General features: G+C 47.7%; 1 protein-coding gene across 2 annotated transcripts in view; it reads right to left on the reverse strand.

Annotated features, from left to right (window-relative positions):
• GLCE (glucuronic acid epimerase) overlaps positions 1-23,051 on the reverse strand; it is a 201,020-nt gene extending 177,969 nt beyond the window's left edge. Inside the window, exon 1 of one of the 2 annotated variants that reach the window (XM_059912902.1) lies at positions 23,046-23,051. The gene's annotated coding sequence lies outside the window, so the exon portion shown is untranslated. Of the gene's footprint in view, positions 1-1,220; positions 1,415-23,045 lie in introns of those variants that run through there. The other variant, XM_059912900.1, reaches the window with a different exon arrangement.
• Positions 23,052-27,405: the final 4,354 nt, after the last annotated feature.

Raw genomic sequence — 27,405 nt, forward strand, 5'->3', positions numbered from 1 at the left:
CATTGTGAACTTTGTCCTATTCTCTAGGATCCCCTGCTCTGGGGGAAGCCAGCTCCTATTCCATGAGGATACTCAAGCTGTCCTATGGAGAGATCCATGGGGCGAGAAACTGAGGCCTCCTGGCAACAGCCATGTGAATGAGCCATCCTGGAAGCATCCTCTATCTGCATAAAGACTTCAGGTGACCGTAGCCCCAGCTGACATTTTGACTATAACCTCATGAGGGACTATGAACCAGAAGCCACTTCTGAATTCCTGACTCACAGAAACTGTGAGGCAACACGTGCTTATTATTTTAAGGCACAAAGTTTTGGGAGTAATTTGTTATGCATCAATAAATAATTAATACACTTGTAAATGCTATATTTTTTCGTTAAAAGATAAGATCATAATATACATACAGCTTAGAAAACAACTTTTTCATTTAAATAGTATATCATGAATATCTTCCATGTCATTAAATCCATATCTATATTCATTTTTAATAGATATTCAGAATTTCATTGAATAAATGTACCACAAATTAGCTAATCACTCTTCTAAGTCTCAAATTTTTCACTACTATAATAAAAACTGCAATGGCCATTTTTGTGAGTAATTCTTGATGACATTTATGGGTTTCTTAGGATACATTTAGAAGTGAAATGCCTGGATCAAAGGGTATATTTTGGGTGACACATTTCCAAATTGTGTCTCCAGAAAGCTTGCACGTTTCCTTCCAGGAGGATCTGAGAGCATCTGTGTAGTAGGCAAACTCTTCAAAAAACTTTTACTATTTTGCCCATCAGATAGGCTTTCAAAATGGCCTTTGATGATTTGAACATCCATCTCTTTGATTCTTAATTACAGCAGCTTTGAAACTATGTATATGAGCAGCCCTGGGTGAGGAGGTCTCAGAGGTGGAGAGGGCTCTGCCAGCCTCCTCCTTTGCCCAGCCCACCATCCCCTCCCCACACAGCCCTGGGGGAGGCCTGGACTTCCTCTGTTTCTAAGCCATCCCCTTCTTCTTCTCTCCCCGGGGCATGGGCAGAGGAGGAATAAGGGGTTTCCTTCTCGAGGCCAGGCTTGGTTTGCCCCTGCGGATGAAAGCTCTGGCATTGCTAGGCCCCCCAGCCTGCCAACCCTGTCCTGCGGGCTGGCGGGCTAGCGTCCAGCTGTCTGTCCTCTCCACCGTTCACTGGGGAGAGGCCTGTTCTCACAGATAAGGAAAAAACACTTACCTGTAAGGAGAAGGAAAGAAACGGTATTTAAATTAGTAATGCCACCGGCAGGAGTCAGGTTAACTTTGCAGTCAGACTAAGCCATTTAGAGGTCCACTCCTCAGAAAGAAGATGGGTTCCACTGTTCTCAGGGAGGCTTCCTGACCCTCCTGCTTGGGGTTCCCACAGCTGGGAGCTCTCCAGTGGGCATGCTTCTCTCCACTTTCTGGAGTGTGAGGAGAAAGCAGAGGGAAAGGGGAGAAGGGGGAGGAGTATCAGGCCAGAGGGGAGGGAGGGAGAGAGGGAGGGGAGGGAGGGAGAGAGGGAAGGGAGGGGGGAGGGGAGAAAAAGCGAAGAAAGATATGGGGGAGAGAGGAAGGAAGGAGAAAAGAGCAAAAGCAATGAGGCAGACGGATTATGGGAACCCAGGCCGGGTCTGTCTGGCAGTTAGTGATACCGTCAAAACACACAACTCAACCCCCAGCACTGGGGTGAGCCATGCGGATTTTATGGTGATTCCCTGGGGAGAAGGAACGGGTTGTGTCACACCTCAGAACAGCAGGCCCTAATCAAACTTTCCCATTTTCCTCTCGCCTAACTCTCCCAAAGTCTATCTTTGAAAAATCCCTTCGATTTCCAGATGCTTCGGATCTTCATCTCAGCTTAGGTACCCCGCAGAGCACGAGCAGGACGACCCCTGGTCTGCAGGTTGGCCGAGCCCCTCACACCTGGAGGCCCTCCTGCCTCCCTCTCCATCCCCCGCTGCTCCCCGGGTTATTCCAGAAGCCAGCTCAGCACTCTGCCCAGAGTTGTGTGGTTCCCTGAAGGCTTCTGTCTCCCTGAGTCCCCACGACCACTGCAAGACCCAGCTTACTCCGCCAGCGTCTCCCTAACTTGCTTTTTCTCAGGAACGGGACAGATGGTGACGCCTGGTGGATGGTAGGACGTCAGGGTGTCATGAAAACACTCACCTGTCCTCTGGAGCTGTTCATCCCCGGAGCGTGCAGGGGATGCCCACCTTCCTTCTAGGTAATGAGAATTCTGATCTTTTATATACCCAGTGCCTGTTTACACGTGTTCACACAGTTCACAGTTATCTCCTAGAGCTGGGACTGAAAGGAAGGGGAGAAGAGGGGCCCTCAGTCCTCTCCTGCACTTATAGGCACTGAACCAGGAGAAAACTGCAACCCCAGGTGAATGATTTGCTCAAGGTCATGGAGTCAGCAGGTCTGAGGTGGGACCACAGCTTTGTCTCCAAACCCCATTCAAACCTCTTCCATACCCCACACTCCGGGCTGCATTTTATGATCCCCCTGGACCCTAGGCACTTATGTTTTTGTGGACTTCTTCTCCCATAAAAAATATTAAAAATGATACTTTGTGATTGCATTGGTATAAAGACAAATATAATCCTGGTGGGATTCATTATTCTATATTCATTATTATTATATTTATTTTTTCTTCTGATTTTAAAATCAAAACCTTTTTATGGCCCCTCAAATTCCCATGGGCCCCAGGCACAGTGCCTGCTGTCCCAAGGGACCATGGGCCCACCCTGCTGCCTTGCCTTAAACACTGTGCACGGATACACCGCAGTCCAGCTTTTCAAAGTGCTTCCACAGCTTTGGAGGGAGATGAGATTATTAGGAAGGAAAAAAAGATCTAGCTGATTAATAATGTAAAACACCTGTGCGCCTTACAGACCGCCAGCTGTGAAACACACAAAAGCCACAGTTGATCTGACAAATAGCCAAGGGGCTGGAGTTTGAGTTCCCCTGGGATGCTCACCCACCTCTTAGTCTCCACCTTCCCACCCCACCCTGACAAAACCAGCTTCACCAAACATCTGCCTAACGCCACTACAGAGAGAGCACTCCTCTTTCTTTCCTGGCGAGTTGACATCAAGGACTTTTATCACAAAGATCAAGAGGAGGTGTGCTGTGACTGGGGACAGCTCCACCATTCCAAAATGATACCGGGGGACGGTGTTCAATTAAGAGGCTGAGTTACTCTTTCTGTGTGAGCCTTTGAAGATCTCAGGTCATGGCTTCTATAATTCTACTGCAGGTATCTGCAAGAGTCACAGCCTGTCTTTTTGCCTTCAGGGAGGGGGCAACTAGAGCAGAGATGGCAAATGTGGGTTGCACGTGCGACTGGGTCCCCTGCCCAGATTGGAGCAGATACTTCCACTCAGTCACGCACTCTGTCTGCAGAGACTGGGGTCACCTTGGAATCCTTCACAGCCCTGATAGAACAGTGTTCTGCTGGCACCTGCAAGTTCACCCATGTGAGACCTGCTAGCCATTCCCGGTCTCAACCATTCTCTTTGGTCCTTACTCCCTACACTCTTTTTGAAACTTTAAAGAAATACATGCATGAGAAACCCAAACAGCACTGCATATTTTTAACCTTTGAAATTATTATAAGTATATGCATACACTTATATACATATAATCACTGTTCCCATTTCACAAAGGCAGAAAGTGAGGCTTGACGAGGTTAAATATTTAACCCAGAACATAATTACTGACAAATGGTAGAGCTGGGGTTTGAATAGAGGCTGACTCACCCAAGCCAGAACATAGCTTAATGGAGATGCAAGTTCTAATAGGGATGCCTTAAATTAATGATGAAACATTGGCTCTGGAATTCCTGGCAATGGGAAGCTAGGGAAATTGGGGTATCATTACCCCAGAACCACGTCAGGTGAGCCTGCCTAGTGAGACTGAGATCTTAATTTGTCCTCCCATCAAAGGCTCAAGAGGCAATGGGAAGACTGTAAAAGAAAGGGAAGCAGGCTGCTCTGGGACACATGCATCTGTTTCTCCAGGGCCACATCTGCCTCTCTTCAGATGCTCTCAGCTGCTTGCCTTTTGGCTCCTTGGGAGACCCTGGCAGTGTCTGTGCAAGAGTCAGGTCCCCAGGGTGGCCTCTGTATCAACTGCTGGCTCTCTGCTTAACCCCGATGACCCAGAGTTATAGGAAAGTTCCCCATTTTTATATTTCCACCAGTCATCTCCCTGCAGGAAACCTTTAGATCTGTAAGTCATGTGCCTGAAAGAGGTTAGAATCAAGTAGGGGAAAGGTGAGCAAAGAATCCTCCCCACCCAGCATCTGGGAAGGATGGTGGTGAGACTGGGCCACTGGAGGTGGACCCTGCCCCGAAGGGCCAGCCCCTGCAAAACAGAGGGCACCAGAAGGGTGAAGTCTGAGGAGAGCTCCTTATTCTGCCTTCTGTTCCTCCTTCCCTGTCTCAGCATCCCATCCACCTCTATAGGCTTTCTCTCCTGGTCCACGCCATTGCGATTCACAAATCCCCATCTGTGTGATCCTCTACCCTACCGTGGCACTTGACCTAGACTCCTCTACGAGAAATGAGGTGAGGTGGGGTGAGGAGAGGATATGAGCACTCATTAAGCACTTAGTATGTGCAAGTACTTCATGTATCTTATTTCGTCTTCGGCCCTTTGAATTGGCTGTACAATCTGAATTTTATAATGGTGCAAACGAAAGCTGAAGAGATTGAGTAATTTGCCCACAGAGCTTGAAGGCAGTGCTAAGAGTCTGTCCCGAGTCTAAACACAGATAGTCCCTCCCCCAGATCCTGATTTCGGAGTCTGGGGTGGAACCTAAGAATTTGCCTTTTTAAAAATATTTATTTATTTGGCTATGCCAGGTCTTAGTTGTGGCATGCAGGATCTTTTAGTTGTGGCATGTGGGATCTAGTTCCCTGAACAGGGATCGAACCCCGGGCCCCCTGCATTGGGAGTGAAGACTCTTACCCATTGGACCATCAGGGAAGCCCCAGAATTTGCATTTCTAATGAGCTCTCAGGTGCTGCTGCTGCTGGGGTAGAGGGGGAACCACACTTTGAGAACCGCTGCTTTAAATCATAAGATTGGGTATCTAATGGTGGAGTTTCAACTTTCTAGCAGGAAAATATGTGGGGCTCCAGGGATTTTTTCCAGCGACCCTGGAATCATATCAAGTAGACAGCTGCCTCCGCATCCCTGGGCAGCCTGCTTTTGCTCAAGCCTTTGATGTGCTTCAAGGTGGAGCCGTAGCGTGTGCCCAGTCACTTGATCTTTGGAGAAGGGCACCTCAGTGCCGGGACTCTAGTCCTGGTCGTGCGGAGGGCTGGAACTGCCGAAGCACATGGGAAAAAAGAGGAAAGGCCAGGACCGCAGCTGCGGGGCTGCTTCGGAGGCTGCAACTAAGCTTTTCATCAGCTGGAGCCCTATTTGCCCTCAGGGTGAGTCTGACGGGGGGGCTGACAGGCCACAGCAGATGCTGTCTGGGCACAGCAGCTGCTTCCACCTGCCCTGTAATCAACACAAAGCAGCAAGGAGGTTAAAAGGCAGAGCAACTGCTCCCCTCGGGGCTCCCCACCCAAGGCTGGGGAAGCTGACACACAGAGGGCGGAGGAAGGAGCTTCCTGCTCACCCAGGCTGTCCCAGGAACACTCTCCTTAACGGGGTAGGAAACCCAGGATCAAGAGAAATTAGGTAATGAAGGCAGCATCCAAATGCCCATGAAGGTGCAAATAGCAGCCCCGTGCCCCCATTCTAATAAGAGCTCACATTTATTGGGCTTTTACTATGTTCCAGGCAAAGCACATTAGATGGATTACATAATTTACTCCTTACAACAGCGCTATCAGAAATTTACTATCCTCATTTACTATCCTTATCCCCTGATAAGGAAAGTGGGGTTCAGAGAGATTGAGGAAACTGCCTAAAGCAGCACAGCTACTAAGTAGCAGAGCTGGGATCTGAGTTGAAATCTATCTTCTCCAGATGCCATGCTCTCTCTTATAATGCCTCCCTACTAAGGTTGGATTCCCATTGTTCATTTATTCATTCACTCATTCATTCATTCCTACATGCATTCCTTCACTTAAACATTTTAGGCACTGGGAGTAAGAAAGGAAGACCTAGTCTTTACACTCAAGAAATTCACAGATGTGGAGAAGAAAAACAAGTGATTCACAGAGGGATAAATGCCATGAAGGGCAAGTACAAGAGTGCAAGGACTAGGGGTGTTAGATGAGGGCAGCTCACCCACGTGGGCAGGGACAGAGCCCTGGATGCATCGTCAGAGGTGGTAATACTTGAATAAATGAATGAAGAAGCCAGTCTCCTGACCCCCAGTGAAGGGCTGGCTTAGTCTGGATGTGGCACAGGTGACGGCAGATCATCCCATTTAGGAGGCTTGTGAGCTTCCTAGTCCAGTGGTTCTCAACTCTGTTGCACAATGGAATCATCTGGAGAGGTTCTAAAAGTCCCTATGCCCTGGCCCCTGCCAGTCAATCAGAATTCTGGGGTAGGGACTCCCCAGGTGGTGCCAGTATGTAGCAGAGTTTGAGAGCCACTGTTCTAGATGGACCATGGGCGCTCCGATAGAGCTTTGCAGGCGTTCACCCATTGCTTGCTCCTGTTGCCCATCAAATGAGCCAGGGTTCAAGGAAAACTAAAGTGGGCCCTTGGTGAGTCTGGAGTTTCAAGCAGAGGTGATCTAAAGGCCTGGGAACACCAGTTATGCTTTTGTGACTTCTTCCAGCTGAAGGTTGAAACTTCAGAAAAGTGGTTGTGAGAAGGGAACCGCTGGATAAATACGTAGAGTGAGAATGTAACTCCAGATCTAGATTTATCTTTAGCTCTCTCTCCAATTACACAGTCAGATCTCGGGATCTGGTACTTTGACCCATGACTGATGCCAAAGAAATGGTTACCTCATAGCAAGGGACTCAGTGCATCTCAGGAAGACATGGAAGAGCCTTTTTGGTAAGAGAATGGTAACAACAGCAATGGCCATTTTTGAGTTCTTACTAAACACTGCTCCAGGCCAAACACTATTCCTTTAATCCTTACACCAAATTCGAGAGGTAAGTATTATTCTTCTTCCCATTTTAGAAAGGAGGAAGTGGAGGCCTAGAGAGGCCACCCAGCCAATAAGTGGTAGAAGTGAGATTTGAACCCAAATTCCAAAGCTCTTCCCACTGGACCATGTCATCTCTATTGAGTATAAGGGAGTCACTGACATGAAAAAGGGAACTTTAATCTAAAATTGAAGGGGAGTGAAGGAAACCAGATAATACTGCGAAACCAGACTCAGTGGAAGACTCTCCTCCATCAATTTTTCTCTATTTGACCATTTCCATCAGTGAATGTAAAATCGTACCTCCCATCTTGTAAAAAGCCCTCCCTTGACCCCACTGCCCCCGCCTCCCCGATTACTGCTCCATTTCTCTGCAAAGCACAAAGTTGTTTGCATCGGTGTGAGCAGAAGTGTGCGAGATGAGCTGGGAAGGGAGGTTTGGGGGCATCCTCTGGACTGGGGGGCTTTGTGTCCTTCAAGGTGCTGTTGGGGAGGCTAATCCTGGCTTCCTTTTCCCATTTCTCTCTCTGCCTCCCAGGAAAAGCTGTGTCGAGGCTGGGGCAGATGAGGGGTGCGGATGGTCAGACAGGGTGGGGGCAGTAGGGAACGGAGGCTAAGAGCTGAGATCAGAGCCGAGATCCTGCTCATCAGAGGTCAGGCCAGAGCTGCCTGAGATGTGGTCATTATTCAGACCATATTCTCCCAAGCACAGTTATAACTCAACTAACTCCCACGGCAAATCGCTGAAGAAAGTTTGTTCCCATTTTAGAGATGGGAAGTCTGAGGCTCCCAGGTTATTTCTTTGGGATCTGAAGGAAACCAACATTTGCAGAAACCCTGCAATGTCCTAGATACTTTGCTAAGTGTTGAACATACTTGATTTCATTTACGCATCAAACAATGTCGTAGGGAAGGATGTCTTCATTTTACAGAGGAGGAAACCAAGGCATGAGAGATTAAACTCCTTGACCGAGGCACCCAGCACGTGTTAAGCTAAAACTTCAAACCAAGAAAGGGCCCAGGAGGAACCTGCCTTGCTGGCTTTATCTCAAAGAGTATCCCCCAAAATTTGCGGGCTGGGGGAGAAGGTAGCTCAGTGGCCAAAGTGACCTGAAACCCACTTAGACTGTCATTTCATGCCTCATCCTTGGGAGGTAAACAACCTGACTCCAGCCCAGATGCTGGGCCAGCTCACAGGGAACATGGCTCTGTGATCACCAAATCCACACAATTCATAACCATACATGTCAGGAGGAGCCCCAGATGCCATCATTTCAAACAGGCTGTAAAGAGACAAGTGAGGGATAATTGGGGCAATCTCATGATTTAGGCAGCTTGGCTGGGGGCGGGGGGGCTTCCCAGAGGAAAAAGGGTTTCAGAAATGCTGGGTTGGGAGTCAGGTCAGGGTAGTGCTTGGAAAGGGGGATTTGGACTCAGCTTGGTTTCTAACCTGGCTCTGCTTACCAGCTGTGTTGGCTAACTTCTCCCAGCCTCAGACTTACCATCTCTAAAATGGGAACAAACTTTCTTCAGCGATTTGCCATGAGACTTTGGTGGGGTAAACTGCGGAGCGCTGGGCACATAAATGGTAACTTCATGAGTGGCAGCCAGCTAATAGAGAGACAATCGGTTTGGCTTTTGGAAGCAAGGGGAGGAAAGCCATAGCTCAGAGATAAGTGAGACTGTTTCTTTCTACCCTCAGACCTGAGAAAGGACAAGCTCAGCATCTGGGCCACCTCCTTCAGGATTCTTGGAGAAGAATCCTAAGAATTCATGGAGATTCTCCATAGATTCCTGCAGAATTTTGCTCTCAGTTGCTAGAGGACAGAGGTTTCCTAATGTCTAAATGTGACTTATTTCCCCGCAGCTCCTTGTGAAGGGAGGATGGGAGGAGCCACTGCCCACACCTCACCTACCCCAGCAGTGGGGCAGCTCTGGAGTAATAACGAGGTGATCTGGAACAGCCAGGGATGTGGTTCAGAACTAAGAATATCTCAGGCACAGTTGACAAGAGACAGCTTTCCAGGCCAAGCACCGTCCCCACAGATGGGCACGTCCTCTGCCTGCATCCCCGAAATCCCATTAGCCTGCCTACCACACGCCGCTCCAGGGCAGGGCTTCCTGCTCTCAGCACACCTGAATTGTCCACCTCAAGACAGCCCTGAAAACAGGACACAAAAGAAACAGGTGTCATCCTTTTTCAGGGAAGGCTTAGAAATGGCTTCATTCATTAAGCAAGAAGCAGGGACCACAAGGCATGTCCTTGCTTTCAAGGGAATGTACTACACAGCTGAGAGCGTGGAGAGACATCACAAAGCAAGTTATTAAGGATCAAAAGGCGCGCCCCATACAATAAGCACTTGAGCTGTTTGAAGGAGACTGATCTCTGGAGGGTGGGGTGCAGATGGGAAGGCTTAATGGCAGATGTGGGGTTTGGGCTGGGCCTTGGGAAAGAAGGATTTTACTGAGAGAGAGAAATGGAAAAGGTTTTTGTTTTCTTTCGGATGGAGTGGCTGGTAGGAGCAAGGTGTGAGGGCAGGAAAGCGCAGAGCATGTTAGGAGGTGAGGAAGAGGCAATTTGAAGGGCAATCTGGGTACCGGCGGGGAGCAGACGCAGGGGAAGTAGGGGAAGCCGTGCCCACCAGGCCATCGCGGGTGGTGAGGGCGGCCGAGGACTGACGGACGGGAGGCTCGGGCTTGATCATGGGGGCAGTGGGAAGTGGTTGCAGGATCTTGAGTCGGGGCTTGTCTGTTCACCTTGGCAGAGAGAGGCATGCAAGGTGGACTGTGGGGTGGCGGCCAGGATGTAGCCATGCAGAGGTGAGAACCGAGTGGAGATGGGGACCCAGATTGCTTGTGGCAGCCGCAGGCACAGACAGCAGTAGATAGAGGCAGCTTCCAAGGGAAGAAGGCTTGAAGGGGTGACGTGACTCACTGCCCTGTGGGAGCGGAGGGGGAGACAGGAGTCCGAGGTGACTCCTACTCTCCAGCTAGAGTGACTGGATAAAAGGAGTCATAGAATCATGAAAGGCAATGAGGTAGTGGGGGAGGGGCTGGCTTTTCAGGGCAATTGGCCGGAAATGCAGAATGCACACTGCTGTGTGTGGAATAGGGAATGAGGAATCTGGAGATGGGTGAGATGGGTCTTGAGAAGGTTTCTCTTCGACTCCAGACACAATGCATCAATATCAGATGCTCCCTGGGGAAGGCTCAGTGCAAATGCACACCCATCCCCGCCTCCTGGACCCCTCTTTTTGCCCCACCCCTAAGTCATGAGTAGAAGCTCCAGAAAAAGCCCTAGAACTGCCCTGATGTCCTCATCCCACATCATCGTTTAATTATTTCACTCCCAGACCGTAGGTGCCATGTAATAATATTGTTGCGGCCAACAGCAATTGAACAGTAAAAAGGTTAATTGCATTTATTACTAAAAAACTCTGTGCGAAAGGAAGGTGTTCAAACAGTTGGGCAGACTTGTTGAAAGCTAATGCTGTCACTAAATTGAATTTCAAATGAACTTTACATCCATAGTTCATTTTGCTAATTTCATTCTCTGCATCTTGCAATTTGTTGACAGTGATTGACTATTTAAGTGAATAATATCTGTGTACCGGGATCATTTAGTAATAGAAGATGCCACACATGATCATAACGTTAATGAGTATTGTTTACTTAAATTTTCATCACCTAACTTAGTCTGTAGAAGGTATTGGCTCATCAGAGCTAGCCCCAAAATTCAGGGGACCAGAATGACTGTAGGAACACAGGGCATTGGAGTGATCTTCACACCAGGGGCTAGATGGGTTCCTATACATTTAAGACACCCGACCACAGATTCACATCATTCATGGGCCATCTATCACAAATTTTTTTTTTTTTTTTTTTTTTTACAGCAAAAAGAAGTCAGAAACACACACAGATTTCTGGGTTTGGAATCTCAGAATCTCTTTTGGATGGATTACTGACTATGCTGGTGATGAGAAAAACATGACTTGTACATGGGGAGTACAGAGGCAAGGTGAGGAGGGGTTTAGTATAGAGCTACAATAGTGCTATCTGGATGGAGCTACAAGTAACAACACACACACACACACACACACACACACAGCCTAGGGCCTGAAATTCTCAAATCTCAATGTGCATCAGAATAATCTGGATACTAGTTTAAAAATGTAGATTCCCAGACTCTACTCTTGAAGACATCTAGGAAGGGGCCCTAAAATCTGCATGTGAAATAAGCACCTGAAGTGATGCTAATCTGGGTGGCTCTTGATGACACTTTGAGAAACACTATTCATCCCTAAACATTCACCGTGACCTGCCTCAAATTCTTTTCCCAACGGTTTTGGATCCATTCTACTCCTTACTGCCTCCCCTCCCACCCTCAAAACAACTTTATGAAATAATCCCTATTATTATCTCTAGGCTATGATTGAGGAAACTGAGGCACAGAGAGGTTAAGTGTACAGTGATTAAAAGTCCAGATTCTGGTAACAGACCAGGAAAAGAATCTTGCTTTTGATTCTTACTGTGTAACCTTGGGCAAGTAAATTACTTAACCACTCTGACCTCAGTTTCTTCAACTGTAAATGCACTATTAATCCCCCCCCAAAAGAGGATTAAGTGGGATTAGGTACTAGATATAATGCCTAGTGCCCAGTAAGCATCCAGTGAACTGCAGCTGTTACTCTTAGTTGGCTCTGAACACAAGCCCTGCCCAGAACGAGACCAAAAGAAGCAGGGAGCACGGACAACGAGATGGCCAGCCCAGAATTTTGAACAATATGTATGCATGACATATTGAGAAAATTAATAATAATTAGAAATAGAAAAAGTATACTAACAGCTATTTATTTACTCATTCACAAAACAAATGTTCTTTTAATGCTCAGTTCTTTTGCACATCCGCTTGTATGGAAAAGTAAGAGCAAAAAGAGGGAAGGCAAACCCCCTGCAATTTGAGTAAATTCCAATACACTCTCCAAAAAGGACCTGGACCGTCACACCTCCAAGTTCATCTTCACTACAGAAGATGGTTCCCATTTTTTATTTTTTTCCAAACAAAAGGCCAGTCAGACACATCAACTCAGATCGAAATTACTGCCTATCGGAATGGCATTAGCCAACCTGTGTCTATTTCTGCAGCCTTCAACCCCCAGTTCTATTTGGTGAAAGATGAGAAACAAATACATTGGCAGCTTGTCATGAAATATTTTCTCCCTAAATCCAATATACCATGTGTGATTCAAATCTAATTATACTCTTAAAAAATTAAAATCAATGCTTCTGTTTCCAGTATGGCCATTTGTTCTTAGTGAGTTTGACTTCACAATGAAGAGACTATAAAGTCTGGTGAGAACTTTGTCCATTCAGGAAAATTGTGTGTTTCTGCAGGTGGTTGATGGGGCCAAGGTCCTGGCATAGGCAGAAGTGGTCAGCACGAGCAAAGCCAAGGTCAAAGTTGTCATATTTTATTGACTGTCAGTTTAGTTATGTTTTATGGCCACAGAATGTAAGTCCTTGAAATTATGCTTTGGGGGTAAAAAGGAAGGCAGTAATTTGCCTACGTATTGGAGTTTCAGTTGGTACAACTGATTCGTACGTTGCTTGAGATGTGCATATTCTCCAACCTGGTCATTCCTCGTATGGGAACAGAGCCTACAAATATCCTCACGTATGTGCACAAAGCATATTGCTAGGATATTAACTGAAGCACTCTTAGTAATACCATAAAACTGTAAACAACCTGAAAGTCCATCAACAAACACATTTTTTGTACCATCTATAAAATGGAATACTATGTATTTTATGAAAGCCTGGATGTATAAGTTTGCTAGTGCTGCCATAACAAATGCCACAGAATGGGTGGCTTAAACCACAGAAATTTATTTTCTCAAAGTTCTGGAGACTAGCAGTCCAAGATTAAGGTGTCAGCAGGGTGGTTTCTTCTGAAGCTTCTCTCCTTGGCTTGCAGACGGCTGCCTTCTCCCTACGTGTACAGGTGCCTGATGCCTCTGTCTGTGTCCTAATCTCCTCTTCTTAAAAGGACACTAGTCGTATTGGATTAGGGCCCACACTAATGACCCATTTTAACTTAACTACATCGTTAAAGGCCTTATCTCCAAATACAGTCACATCTTGAGGCACTGAGGGCTAAGGCTTCAATATATGAATTTTGGGAGATATAATTAAGTCTGTAACACTGGACTAGCTCCATGTACTCTGACTTGGAAAAGTGGCCATGAAATTCTGCTTAGAGAAAGAAGTAGGTTGCAGAAGAGCATGTATGGTATGATCCTGACGTTGCTTTAAAAATAATGTATGTGCGTGTGTGTGTGTGTGTGTGTGTGTGTATAGAAAAATGTCAGCAGAGACATACCCTAAACAGTTAACAGTGGCTCTCTCAGGAGAGTAGAATTGGAGTGCAGAAGACGCCAACTTTTTATTTTATAAATGCCTGTATTGTTAGTTTGATTTTTTTTTTTTTTTTTTTTTTTTTTACCACAACCAAGCAATAAGTTTGTAATTCAGTTTTTGCAAACCTGGCAGGAAAAAAGGAAGGCTGCTCTTTCTTGCTGGGAAGGGCCAAAGACAATGTCTGCCTCAGTATCTGTGTCATCATCACCATATCAAGTGCCTACTATGTGCCTAGTATTTCACTACAAATCTCATTTGATCGCCCGCCATAATGCTGTAAGCTACATATTAGTGCCCACTTTTTACAGATAGAGTACCTGTGCTCAGAGAGAGTAAACTACTGGTCCCGAGTTACCCAACAAGTAAGTGGCAGAGGCAGGAGTTAGGCCTGTGCCTTCCAGAGGCCGTCCCCTGGGCCACGTGGATGGCTTGAACCAATCCTTTCCTTTCATCAGAAAACCAGCTTGGGGTGCCTGCTGCTGAGCTTGGTGGCGGAAGGGAATTAGTGACATTTCCTTAGGGAAGGGGGTGCCCCCTCTTTGGCGCCTGGGGGCTAGATCAGGAGGTGACCAGCATGAGTTCTCCAACTGCTGCTACTTCAAGCTAACATTCATGAGTGCCCACGACATGCCTGGCTCTGTTATAAATGCTTAACGTCAATTAATAGATCCCTCAAAAACACCCCCATGTTATAGATGAGAATAGTGAGCTATTTCACAAAAAGAGAAGGAATCCGAGGGAGCATGTACTGCTGGCTTTGGGCAGGCTGGTGAACAGCTCGGTGCCCTGCTCGCAATTACTCACAATAATGAGGAGGCAGGAAGAGCATGAATAATACAAATTCCCTGATAATCAAAAAGGGCCAACTGAAAAATGTGGGCCAGATGGCAGTGGGAGCATGCGGATTCACCATTAAGTGAGATCATGCATGCTGCCGTGCCAAGGACAGTGCCTGGCACAGTGTGTGTCCCCCTGGCCAAGCAGGAGTTCAGTCTCAGGCACAGGCAAAGGGCTGGGTGCCTGGGGTGGGTGCTGAGCAGGGGCCACACTGATCCTTGGGCTGCCAGGCGAGGGCTGACATCCGGAGCTGAGACTGAGACCCAGAGCCAAATACACAGTTCGATCAGGAACCAATCTGGGAATTGTAGACCAGAGCTGAGAGTTCAGACTCAGTGATATGGGGTGAAGCCTGGGGGTTCTTCCTTGGCCACAGGGGCAGAGCTGCAGAAGGGGTCTCTACAGTGGGTGGGAAGTGAGGATGGAGGGAGCTGGCCGGCTTGAGCTCAGAGTAGGTGCCAAACACAGGCTAGTTTCCTTCCATTCTGAAGCTAAGGGGTGTTATTAGCGCATTGGCGACACTTGGGGTGCCTTGGAGCTCCATATTTCTAGCCGACATTTTAATTAATGCCCTTAAGATGGGTCAGAATTCATCCGGGTATTGGGTCCAGCTGGTGATTTCGTGGAAGGAGCATTGGTCAAAGCTGCATACAAAGGCAGGGAGAAATAGACAAAACTCTCCAAGACAGAATGGGGACCAACAGGGAGGAACGCAAAGTCAGACAGTGAGGTTCAAAATATCATTGCAGGGCTTCCCTGGTGGCGCAGTGGTTGAGAGTCTGCCTGCCAATGCAGGGGACGCGGGTTCGAGCCCTGGTCTGGGAAGATCCCACCTGCCGCGGGGCAACTAAGCCCGTGAGCCACAACTACTGAGCCTGCGCGTCTGGAGCCTGTGCTCCGCAACAAGAGAGGCCGCGATAGTGAGAGGCCCGCGCACCGCGATGAAGAGTGGCCTCCGCTTGCCACAACTAGAGAAAGCCCCCGCACAGAAACGGCCAAAATAAATAAATAAAATAAATAAATTAAAAAAAAAAAATCTGCACAAGATGGCTGGAGAGGCAGGCTGGACAACCCTGTACATGAAGTATAATGTGATACAGCTGCTAGGAAAGCTCCTGCAAATTTAGTCTGCATTCCCAGAAGCATGGTGTTTAGGTCAAGCGAAGTGAGGGTCCCATTGTCCTCAAGAGCAGTCGTAGACCAGCAGCCCAGGGGCTGGATCCAGCCTGCAGACACACTTTGTTTGGCTTATAGCACGCTGCAGGAAAAACAAAAAAGAAAGAGAAAACTGATCTGATAAAAATCAAAAGTTTTCCAGTAGAAACCCAGGTTTCTGGCAGCTTTTGAAGAGTTCAGAAACTCTGGCACCACCTTTATGATGGCACCAGCTAGAAGTGAACACTGTCTGCTTTCTTTCGGTCATGCACTCGCTTCGCAGTTTGCCACAGTGCTCACCACCCCCTGTCGTCCCCAAATAGCGAGACTGAGGGCTAGTTGCCTTTGATGGTTGAATTTGCAGAGACAAACTTTTCAGGATCCGTGTCTCTATGAAAAGTGGGAAAATAAAAGAAGGAGAAGCCCATGTGATTTTACTGTACCTGGCCTGCTCTATTTATTTTCATTACTAGTCTGGTGTCTGTAGAAGTTTGAATTTGCAGTCTGAGTGCAGTACACGCAGAGGAAGAAGCACAGCATGTAGGAAGGTCTTACAGGGCAGGGTTACAGTAGCTGTAGATATTTAGCCTGGAGAAGAAAAGGCTCAGAGGATGCATGATTCTGGAACTGCAGATATTGGAAGGACTGTCAGAGGACAGAGAGACTGGCTTATGTGTTACTTTGGTGGGCAGACAGATGACGCAAGTTCCAGAAAAGCAGATGTCAGCTTAATATGTGGAGGAATGTTTGAGAAACCAAACTTTCCAAGTAGGAATGAGGAGAAATGCCGGCAAAGACAAACCAGTCTCTGGAGGAGTGGAGAGCTAAAAGAGCCTGGAGTTGTCAGGGGATGGGATAGAAAGAACTAAGGAGAAGGCAGTACATATTCAGGAATTCTGGTCCAGCCATTTATTCACTGTGGCCTTGAATAAGTTGCTTAACTTGATGCCTGGAAGACAGACATTAAAATCATGCCACCTTTTAGAGACGTGGTAAGGGTAAAACTAAAGTAATAAATAAAAATCAAGTAAATTATTTTGTATAACATTTGGCATGTAGTAAATAAATGTTAGCTATTACTATTTGCAATTGGGTGAAAGGTTAGATAATTTATTTCTAAGAGCATTGCCAAGTCTAAGTTCCGTGACTTTTATGTCTTATTCATCTCCATTTCCTCCCTCCAAGAAGTTGCTGAAAAGAAAGAAAATGAGTGAGTTCCAATCTCATTTTCTTTTATTGCTTTTCTCCCACTCCCACCAAGCCACTTCTAACTCACGAAATGGCCACAGGCTAACTTTGTGAACTACAGACTTTATTTTTAGCTCCTTCTATGGCCTCTTCTTTTGTGCCACACATCCTGAAAGTCAGCTAAGGTTTGCAGAAGGTATGCCCATTTGAAAATGTCTGCTCATGGCCATTGCTTCAAATCTAAAGTTGACTGCCCTGAGATCTTTTATCAGGAATGATGTTGTCAATGGACTGAATCAAGTTCAAGATCAATCAGCTTCTTACCAAACGAACCTGGAACCAGACTGTTGTGTATTGGTTTGATATCATTTCCAATCCACTTGTTTACGACTTAAGTGAAATTGTTTTAATCCATTTATGACAAAGACAAAAAAAAGTTGGTTTTAGAAGTAAAATGGTTTTGATGTAAGAATGAAGTAAGCTGTATCAGGATGTCATCATCTCATCTGTTGTCAGTGGATAAAGCACTTAGTAGCTCAGCTGCTGAGGGGCCCTGCTGGGGGCTTATCAGTAAGAACAAGTGGAGAAGCAGCTATGGCAAGGGGACATTTAGAATATAAATAGCAAGTGTTGTATTGGGGAGTTTAAGTCTGGGCAAAGCCACCATTTGCTGACCTAGCTCTCCAAAGATCTTGAGACACTCATTCCTGCGTGGCCAGGCTGCTCTTGGTCGGCAGAGGTGTTAAACCGTGTGGCAGTCTCAGGAAGAGAAGGGACATCCGTTCCTGCCTCAGGGAGGTACTCCTTCTAAGCAGTGGTGCAAACCCTGCCACAGTCCCTGGAGTGATAACCCTTGGAGCAGCCTAGCCTGCCCGTCAACGCTGGTGCACCTCCGTTCCCTAGTAACGTGCTCTAGCAGCAAGAGACTCTTATTTTTGCCCTGGTAGCTGGATGTCAGCTCTCAGCTGACAGAGCCAGCTCTCCCTAGAAACCACAGCTCATAGAAAAGGTACACCTTGAACTAAACTTGGACTTTCTTTCTGTCATCTCCCCTTGCCTGGAACAATAGTGTGATTAATCTGTCATTTGTTTGGAATGTGTTATTTCTTTTTTTTTTTTTTTTTATAAATTTATTTATTTATTTTTGGCTGTGTTGGGTCTTCGTTTCTGTGCGAGGGCTTTCTCTTGTTGCGGCGAGCGGGGGCCACTCTTCATCGCGGTGCGCGGGCCTCTCACTATCGCGGCCTCTCTTGTTGCGGAGCACAGGCTCCAGACGCGCAGGCTCAGTAGTTGTGGCTCACGGGCCCAGTTGCTCCACGGCATGTGGGATCTTCCCAGACCAGGGCTCGAACCCGTGTGCCCTGCATTGGCAGGCAGATTCTCAACCACTGTGCCACCAGGGAAGCCCGGAATGTGTTATTTCTTTGTTGGCTTATTAAGAGACATTATCCTGGATGCTATCGGCTTGTGAAATTACTATAATTCCCACAGTGAACCTGTGTTAAATAAATTGCCGGGAAAGACAAACCAGTCCCTAAGCTTAATTTGCCACTCCCCAAACAAAACACAGACAGACAAATATGAAATGCTGAGCCATTAAATTAATAGAGACCTCATCCTTGGAGCATGGGATAGATGTGTGGTGGGTGTACAGGCTGCTGGGCTGGTTTAATGGCTACATTTGGTAGAGAAGGGGAAAATCGTGAAATACACATTTCTTTTTCCAGCAGAAGCTGGCTGCGGCCAACACTGCAAAATATATACCCGTTCCTCCTTCCTCCTTACTAGTCGAAACCCCATTTCACTGGGGATGTGAATGCGCCTAGCTAATTGCACTTCCCTAGTCCCCCTTGGTGCAGCTGATTCTGACCAATGATTAACAGGTTATTTCTCCTGACATGAGCATGATAAATCTCTTACTTGCTTAGGCCACTGTTTATCAGATGTTCTGCTACTTCCAGCCAAACGGAATCTCTACAATTCTCAAATCCTCAACTGGGTGTCCAACAGTTCAAGTCTGACACTCTTACTTGGAGTTAGCGTCAGACCCCACGAGTTAAGGGCTCAGTCCCACGTGACTGTGCCCACTTTAGATGCCAATCATGAGTCCTGGGCCACCTGTACTTCTGACCAATGAGCTACTGGGGGTTCTCACGACCCCCTCCTCAGCTTTGATGATTTGCTAGAACACCTCACAGAACTCAGGAAAACACTTTACTTAATGCTTACCGGTTTATCAGAAAAGACAGAATTCAGGAACTGCCAAGTGGAAGAGATGCGTGGGGTTAGGTATGGGTGTGTGTGTAGACACAACTGACTAAAATCATTGGCCATTGGTGATTAAACTCAGTCTCCAGCCCCTCTCCCTTCCTTGGAGGCTGGGTGGGTTAGGGTTCTAAGTTCCAACCTTCTAATCATGCCTTGGTCTTCCTGGTGAGCAGCTTCCAACCTGAAGCTATGCTGAGACCCCAGCTACCAGTCATCTCATTAGCATACAAAAGACATTATCATTCAGGGGATTCCAAGGGTTTTAGGAGTTCTATACTATGAACCAGGGACAAAAACTAAATATTTATTTTTTATTCTACCACAGAATCATATCTGATTCATAGGCCAACTACTCACTAGGTGTCTCCATTAATTTTCACTGAATAACAAAGTACAGATGGTCCCTGACTTATGATGGTTCGACTTTTACCATGGTGGGAGAGTGATACGCATTCAGTAGAAACCTAATTAGCATTTTGAATTCTGATCATTTTCAGGGCTAGTGATATACGGTAGGATATTCTCTGGTGAAGCTGGGCAGTGGCAGTGAGCCACAGCTCCCAGTGAGCCCCAAGATCCCGAGGGTAAACAACCAGTACACTTACAACCATTCTGTACCCAGACAACCATTCCGTTTTTCACTCTCAGAACAGTATTCAACGAACTACATGAGATATTCAACACTCTTATAAATAGGCTTTGTGTTAGATGATTTTGCCCAACTGTTGGCTAATGTGAGTGTTCGGAGCAATTTTAAGGTAGGCTAGGTTAAGCTATGATGTTTGTAGGTTAGATATATTTAAAACACATTTTCAATTTATGATCTTCTCAATTTATGATGGGTTTATCAGGATGCTTAATCCATCGTAAGTCAAGGAAGATCTTTACTCATAAACTTAGTGGCTTAGAACAACCACCATTTTATTATTTCTCATGACTCTGGGTTGCCTGGGGCTCAGCTGGATGGTTGAGCCCATCTGTTGGTCTCTCTTGGGGTCTCATGTGGTTGCAGTCAGACAGTCCAAGATGGCTTCATTCACATGCCTGGCACCTTGGCAGGGACGGCTGAAGGGTGGGGACCTCTTTTTCTCCCTACATGGTCTTTCCATATGGCTAGCCTTCACATGGCAGCTGGATCCCAAGAATAATCATTCCACTGTGCAAGGACTTATCAAGGCTTTGCGGCGTCATGCTCGCTAATGACCCATTGGCCAAGCCCAGAGTCACTATGGGAGGGGACTCCACAAGGGCCACCAAATTAACAGTCTACCACACCAGGGATGTTGTAGAAGTGATATATTCTTTATGTAGAGGATAGGACCATATAAACCCCCAGGTCACTTCTAATAGTAGATTCCTTCTTTTTACAATGTTTTCCCTGATTTTCATCTTTCTTCCCCTTCTTACTCTTTTCCTTTTCCTCTTCTTATAGCTAACCCTCACCCTAAAAAAGCAAAAAATGTGCCAAGTTCCTGCAGAAGCATTCCAATGAATTGGGATCTAGGAAGTAGAATCTGAACTCTTTAAACTAGTGTTATAAATTGATAGCCCACAGACGTGTTTTGACTGGGGCTCAGTTTTTTAAAGTTGGGAAATTTCGTATTAGAATTCAGACTCCCAGCTTCTCTTGAAATTCAAAACAGCAAACCATTCCTGGGCCTACATTCTTCCCTGGCAACAACAGCAAGAGCAGAGCTGAAGGGGAACAACAGGCTCCCCTTCTAGAAGGGCCAGGTCTTCCCAGTTCACCATGTCCCCCTGCCACTCCATGTTCTTATTCAAATCGGAATCACAGATTCTAATTTGACTTGTCTGCCTCACTCATTTCTGTTATCCGTCTGGCCTCTGAAGGTTTTTGAGTTGCAACCCCTGCTTTATTATTTATTTATTTTATTTATTTTTGGCTGCATCGTGTCTTAGTTGTGGCATGCGGGATCTTTCATTGCAGCACATGGGCTCTCTTGTTGAGGCACACGAGCTCAGTAGTTGTGGCACACGGGCTTAGTTGCCCCACGACACGTGGGATCTTAGTTCCCTGACCAAGGATCGAACCTGCATCCCCTGCACTGGAAGGCGGATTCTATACCACTGGACCACCAGGGAAGTCCCACAACCCCTGCTTTAAACCTACTCTTTTTTACCATTACCACTGCCCCTCCCCCCATTTATCTCCCCTCTGTAAAACGTGCACATTGTTATTTTTCACTCATTCACCACAATTCCATTCTTGCACCCTATGGAAAGCCTTTCCCAGATTGAAGTCAGCTCATCAAATAATTCCTTGCCTTCCGTTTAAGCAGTGTCAAAAATCTCACCTCCTTTTAAAAGCCTTGCTTGACTTAATAATGGTAGAACAGTATGGATTCATCTGGATTCCACGTGTTTAAATCCAGGACCCTGGATTCAACTCCTCCTTCATAATGCCTCAGGCCAAAGCTTGATTACAAATACCACTGTTTCTGGGTTATAGATAGATGTCCAAGACACAAGCACGGTCATCATGTAAAGCTACAGTCTATAACATTAGGACCAAGAAACACAACTGAGTCCTTTTCAGAGACCCATTGGGTCCAAACTTGGAGAATCACTGAGGCTAGTGGTTCTCAAAGTGCAGTCCTTAGAGCAGCTTCACCACCAAGCTTGTTAAAAATGCAAAGGCTCGGTCCCACCCCTGACCTGACGGATCATACACTCTAGGATGCAGGGCCCAGCAATCTGTGTTTTAAACAGCCTTCCAGGTAGCTCTGATACATGCTGTAGTCGCAGAACCGCTGACTTAGAGCCATGCCACACCATTAGACTTCATGGTTCCAGTCTGAGCTAAGTAGAGTAAGTGGACCCACCCCCCCACGCAAGTGGCAGCTGGTTCTGCTGCTTTTTTTTTTACATTTTCCAAAGTCCCTTGTAGCTGCAGGCAAGTGATTCCCAAAGTGACTCAGCATGGGCACTACCTGTGGAGTGATTTCCAGCCCGCCTCCCCATTCCCAATCAATACATCTGGGCTGGAGCCCAGAAGTGTGCAGCTCTAAGGAGCTCCCGGTGATGCTGGTGACCACGTGGGTTTGAAAACCCTTTGTAGAAAGTACCTGCTAACGGGGTCACCTCTTTCCACCTCCCACTACACACAGGCTGGGGCAGTTTGGCACTTGAATTCCTGGAAAAACTGCTTTCAGAGCCTCTCGGTTCTGCCGCTGGCTTTGGAAGGCCGCTGGGTGGTCGCGCAGCATTTGCAGAGCGACACGTTGTACCACTTGCACATGCAAACTTCTGCTCTCCCACCCAACTGCCGACGTGGCCAAACCATTCGGTCGGCCCACACTTTGGGGCTTTCTGTAATGGCATTTGACCCATAATATGCTTTCTGCCTGGCCACAGGGGATTGTTTGCAGACCTTCTGGAGGGTTAATAAATAAATGATGGGCTTCTTTCTGGCCACGGGAAACCATCTCAAGGTCAATGCTAGTTCAGAGCAGGGCTTCACAGAGCTTGCTAAGATTAAAAAATCATCAGCTCCCACTAACCACATCCCCTCTTTTCTGAAATTTTGAAGCTTCGCTGCGGCAAAAAGGAGCACAATTAAGCCTCGATAAAATTTTAATAGCGGGGAATTATGCACTCTGCAACCAGCCTACAATTAGCTGTTGCTATGCTACGGGCAGAACCTAATCACGATAATGAGGCAAACAAAGGGAGGGAATTAATCAGGGCTATAAGGTTAGCACACAGCCGTTCCATCTCAGAGCACTGATTTCTGAAACACAGCAGCTGGGCCCCTGGGAAATCTCAGTCCTACGCCAGGTTAGGTTCACTGGCGTGGGGTGGGTGTGTGTGTAATCTTCTGAGCAAGGAAGGCTGTTATGCGCAGTATCTTTTCTACCACCACCTTGAGGATGCATTCATTTTAAAAAGTGATGAGGCCCCTATGCTGTGCAGGAAACCATGCCAGATTCTGCGAGAGAGATATTGTTATCCAAGACACAAGCCCTGCCCTCTAGAACGTTGCTATTCCAAGTGTGGTCCCAGGACCAGCAGCAACGTACCATCTGGGAGCTTGTCAGAAATGCAGGCTCTCAGCCCCCCACCCCCAGACCTCCTGAATCATACCTGGATTTTAACAAGATGCCCAGGTGAGCTGCGTGCACACTGCAATTGAGACGCCTGCTCTGGGAGATTTCGACCTAGTAATAAAAACAGTTGTTATTACAAAGATAATATCAATTGTTTCTGCCAGGTCCTGTGTGAGGCATTCTACATGTGTGACGATCTCATTTCATCCTCACCATAACTCTATGAGATTATCCCCATTATGCACGGGAAGAAATTGAGGCTCAGGGAAGTTAAAAAGCTTGAGAGGGACAGCAAAATGAATAAGGCACAGAAGCAAACACATGAAGCTCACGGGAACTGAGTACCAAGTGCAAGGCCTGAGCTCACTGCTTTACAGACATTGCTTTTCTGAGCCCACTATGGCCCCCTGAAGTGACTTGTCACCCAGTTGCTCAAAATCCAGGACGCACATTATAATCACCTGGGGAGCTTTAAAAAATACCAGGACCTGGAGGCCCTCCCACCCCCCTAAAGATTTGTGCACTGTTACTGCATTGAGTGACGGTCCTGGTCTAAGGTGGTGAGGGTCTCAACTGGATCTTGGTGGAACCTCCAATTCTGTCGATGCCCTTCAGCCAAAGACCACCAGGAAGACATCTATAGTTAAACCAGCTGAATTCGTTCTTCACTGTGGAGAGGGAGAGCGTCCCCGTGGGGAATCCTGGGGGTGTTCTGCCGACTAGAGGGTCTTAGAAAGAACCCATCACGGCACTGAGCTTTGATGGGGTGACTTGGCGGAGGGTCTCAGGAAATGAGGTTGCTCTAGATCGGATGGCTTCAGAAAGTGGGGCACGTCTATGACTATTTCAGTAAATCTCACCTATGGGGAGGGGAGACTAGAATAAAGAAAGTTGAACTTGGGAAAGAAGTAGCAGTCACTCATTTTGGCCAAGACAGGAGGTATCTGGTGGGTGGCTGAGCGACTGTTTTTGTCTTAGACAACATTGTGAAGTGGCCTTGCTTCACGTCATTTTATCTTGGTCTCAGAGTAAGCTTGTCTGAGGTTGGCGTTCTGTGAAATCATTTAAACCTAACAGGAGTAAAACCCGGCTTAGCTGTGAGCATCAGGCCAGCTTCTGAAATGTCAGGGCTGCCGGGTTTTTCCTTTCTCGTTGCCCGTGCCTTCTTGCCACTCCCCATCCCCCATCCTCCTCCACCACCACCCGCAAAGGAAAAAGAAGACAGAGTAGCGGGGAGAAGGAAGCATGCAGAAGGTTCAAATTTAAGAAAGTGAAAAGAGGAAAGAGAAGGAAACTGTGAAGGTGGGTGTGGGGAGACTAAACCGTGTGGGTTCTGCTTCCCAGCTGAACATATGTGGCAGGGCAGGAGGGCCCTGAGCCACCAGGATGACAGGGAAGCCACTCGGTATCTTTCCACTGCCCTGTAGCCCAGCCCTCACTGTCAGCAGTGACCTTGCTGCCCATCCCCCCTTGAAACAAGCGCTCTTTCCCGCCATCTGTTTGGCATCAGGCGATTGGTGATGCTCAGCTTGGTGTGAAGGGGAATCTGCTCATGGAAGGGGAGGAGGGTGAGCAGTGAGAGGATCCAGGGAGCCAGGCCCACGCAGCATTGTGTGTGTGTGTGTGTGTTTGTGCATGCATGTGTGTGCTCCCTCTGGCTTAGAGAAATCTTGGCCAGACTATTCCTACCCAAGGTGTGTGGACTGAGGGCTCTCCCTGAATCTGGAGTCTGGACCCAGCACAGGTGTCTGGGACCTCCCCACCCAGCTCCAATTTATGGAGAGGAGGTGGGGGCACAACACACCGGGCCCACCTGGCTTGGGGGCTGCCGTCTGAGAGGCCTGGCCATTCCTCCACTTTGGGGCTGGCTCTGTGAAACCCGGATGATTCCGGGGCCTTGGAGGCAGCAGGAGTCAGAATGGCAGCAACAGGCCATCTTTTGTGTCTTTCTTGCCTTGGCGCAGGCTTCCCCTCTTTCTGGAAAACCTGTGCTACCCTGCCCTAGTCAGCCTTGTGACAAAGTGAGAGTGGCATGGACATATATACACTACCAAATGTAAAAGAGATAGCTAGTGGGAAGCAGCCACATAGCACAGGGAGATCAGCTCGGTGCATTGTGACCACCTAGAGCGGTGGGATAGGGAGGGAGATGCAAGAGGGAAGAGATATGGGGACACATGTGTATGTATAACTGATTCACTTTGTTATAAAGCAGAAACTAACACACCATTGTAAAGCAATTATACTCCAATAAAGATGTTAAAAAAAAAAAAAAAGACTGAATGCAAATGCCAACCTCCCCCAGCGGAATCAATTATCCCTGCCTCTGCTCTCAGAGGGAGGCCTTTGCCCCCTGCTTCTGCTTACACTCTACTTCTTATTATATGTTGCTTACCTGCGTGTCCCTCCAGTGGGACAAAGAACTGGCTTATTTATCACTTGGTCCTCAGCTCCTGGAACTCGGCCAGACTCATGGTGGACATTTGGTAGACGTTTGGGAAGGTAAAGGGAGGGGAGGGGAGAGGATCGGGTTGCCCTTCTAAACCCGCAGCAATGTCCTAGGCGGGGCGAGAGCTGCAAAAGCCCTCCCTCTGCAGAGCAGTCAGCCCGTGCCCGGATGCTGCTGAAAAGGGCAACGGGCTGCTCACGTGGGCCAGGCTGCAGCTGGGGCCCCTGCCCTTGAGTCAGGAGTGAATGAGGCAGACCTGGGAGAGTGCTAAGCTCAGGAAGACTCGAGGCCCCAGAAAGCAGCAGGTGTCTTGGCGTTATTCGGGAAGTTCTCAAAGGAAGGGCGACTGGCAGGTGGCTTCCCTGTTGACACAGCCTGGTGACTATTTCAACCCAGTGACTTTGGTTGCTGTCTAGAATCAGCTCCTCACCGAAGCCACAGAGAAAATCCAAAGCAAACCAGAAACTAAAGGAAAGTTCCCAGGGAAATAAGATGGGGCAGTTGGGGATTAGGAAACATCACTCACCCCCTGAGCTCCCCTGGGCAGAAGCAGAACTATGGCAGCACTCACCTGGGGCGGCTGGCTCCCTGGGCAGATGCAGGCTGTCCCCTCCTGGCCTTCATCTGGGCCCCTGCAGAGGGGACCCTTACACCAGGATGGTCAAGCGGAGCAGAGCCTCCTCTGTGCAAACTCAAATGTGGAGCTTTTCAATTATGCCCTCGGCCCCAGAGCTTCAGTGGAGACGCTAAATGAAAATGGCCATCGGCACATGCATAACGATTCAGAGCAGTTGTAATTGGTGAGGCACATAAAGAGAATTGGGAGAGGCAGTTCAGGCGGGGGGTGGGGGGGGATTTCTTTTGTTTTTTTTCAGCTTGAAATGAGCTTGGTGGTCAGCCTCAGGACTCATCACCTGTCAAGTCCTACCTCGGCCCCGTCAGGAACCACAGAGGCTCAGCGGATTCACCGGGGTGGGGGAAGGGGGAGAGAGTTGGGAATAACATCTGAAATGTCCCCCTGAGTCCATCCCATGGGGCACGAAGGGACACAGGGGCAAGATCTTGGCGGTCGAGATTTCAAAGTGGCCTGGCATAGTCGCAGGAGCGAAGACTTGGAAGTCAGGTAGGCCAGGGTTCAAATCCCAGCTCCAGCGCCTACGAGTTCTGTGATCTTAGACAAAGCACTTGAACTCCCCGAGCTTCTGTTCCATCTTCTGTAACAGAGAGAACATGGCCTCCCTCTGAGGCTGTGGGATTTGGATTAAATTAAAGGAGATGGCCTACAGGACAGGAGGGAGCACAAGACCTGGCATATTGCAGAGGCCGGGAAAGGAAGTTCCCTTCCCTCCACCCCACCCCCTTCACAGGATAGCAGCACGCCCTTCCAGCACCCCGCCCCCGAAGCACGCCGCCCCCTCCCCACCCCGTCGCCTCCACAGCCAATGACATGCCAGACAGCCTTGTTTCCCACAAAATTAATTATCCAGGAATTCACCAGAATCTAAACACTCTGTGGGTATGTCTTTGGCAAAGAGGAAGCAGCTGGCTGGAGGTGGTGGTCGGTGGGTTCCAAATATGGACTCTCCTATGGGTAAAGCAGAACTTCTAATTTGTCCTAAAGTCTATCCATCCAACTGCAGGGAGGGCTTCAAGCGGGGGCAGGCGGGGACTGGACAAGGGTCTCTCCTTCCCCATCATCATTTTATCGACTCTAATCACCTCTCTGTCCAGACTTCCAGCCTCTTAAGTTTTCAGCTGCAAGTGATTCATCTCAAAGGCCACCCCCATGGACCCCTCATCTGCTGTTTAATTGGAGAAGGGGGTGCTAGAGTCCCCAGAGCCTTAATTGCATTTGTTAATGGGTAGGTGCAATTATCCCTGCCACACTCCTGCACACTGCCAGGCAGAAAGAAGATGATTAAGGGGATCTTGAAAACTCCAGCTCCCT

The sequence above is a fragment of the Balaenoptera ricei genome, chromosome 2 (assembly GCF_028023285.1).
Source record: "Balaenoptera ricei isolate mBalRic1 chromosome 2, mBalRic1.hap2, whole genome shotgun sequence".
Classification (NCBI taxonomy): Eukaryota; Metazoa; Chordata; class Mammalia; order Artiodactyla; family Balaenopteridae; genus Balaenoptera; species Balaenoptera ricei.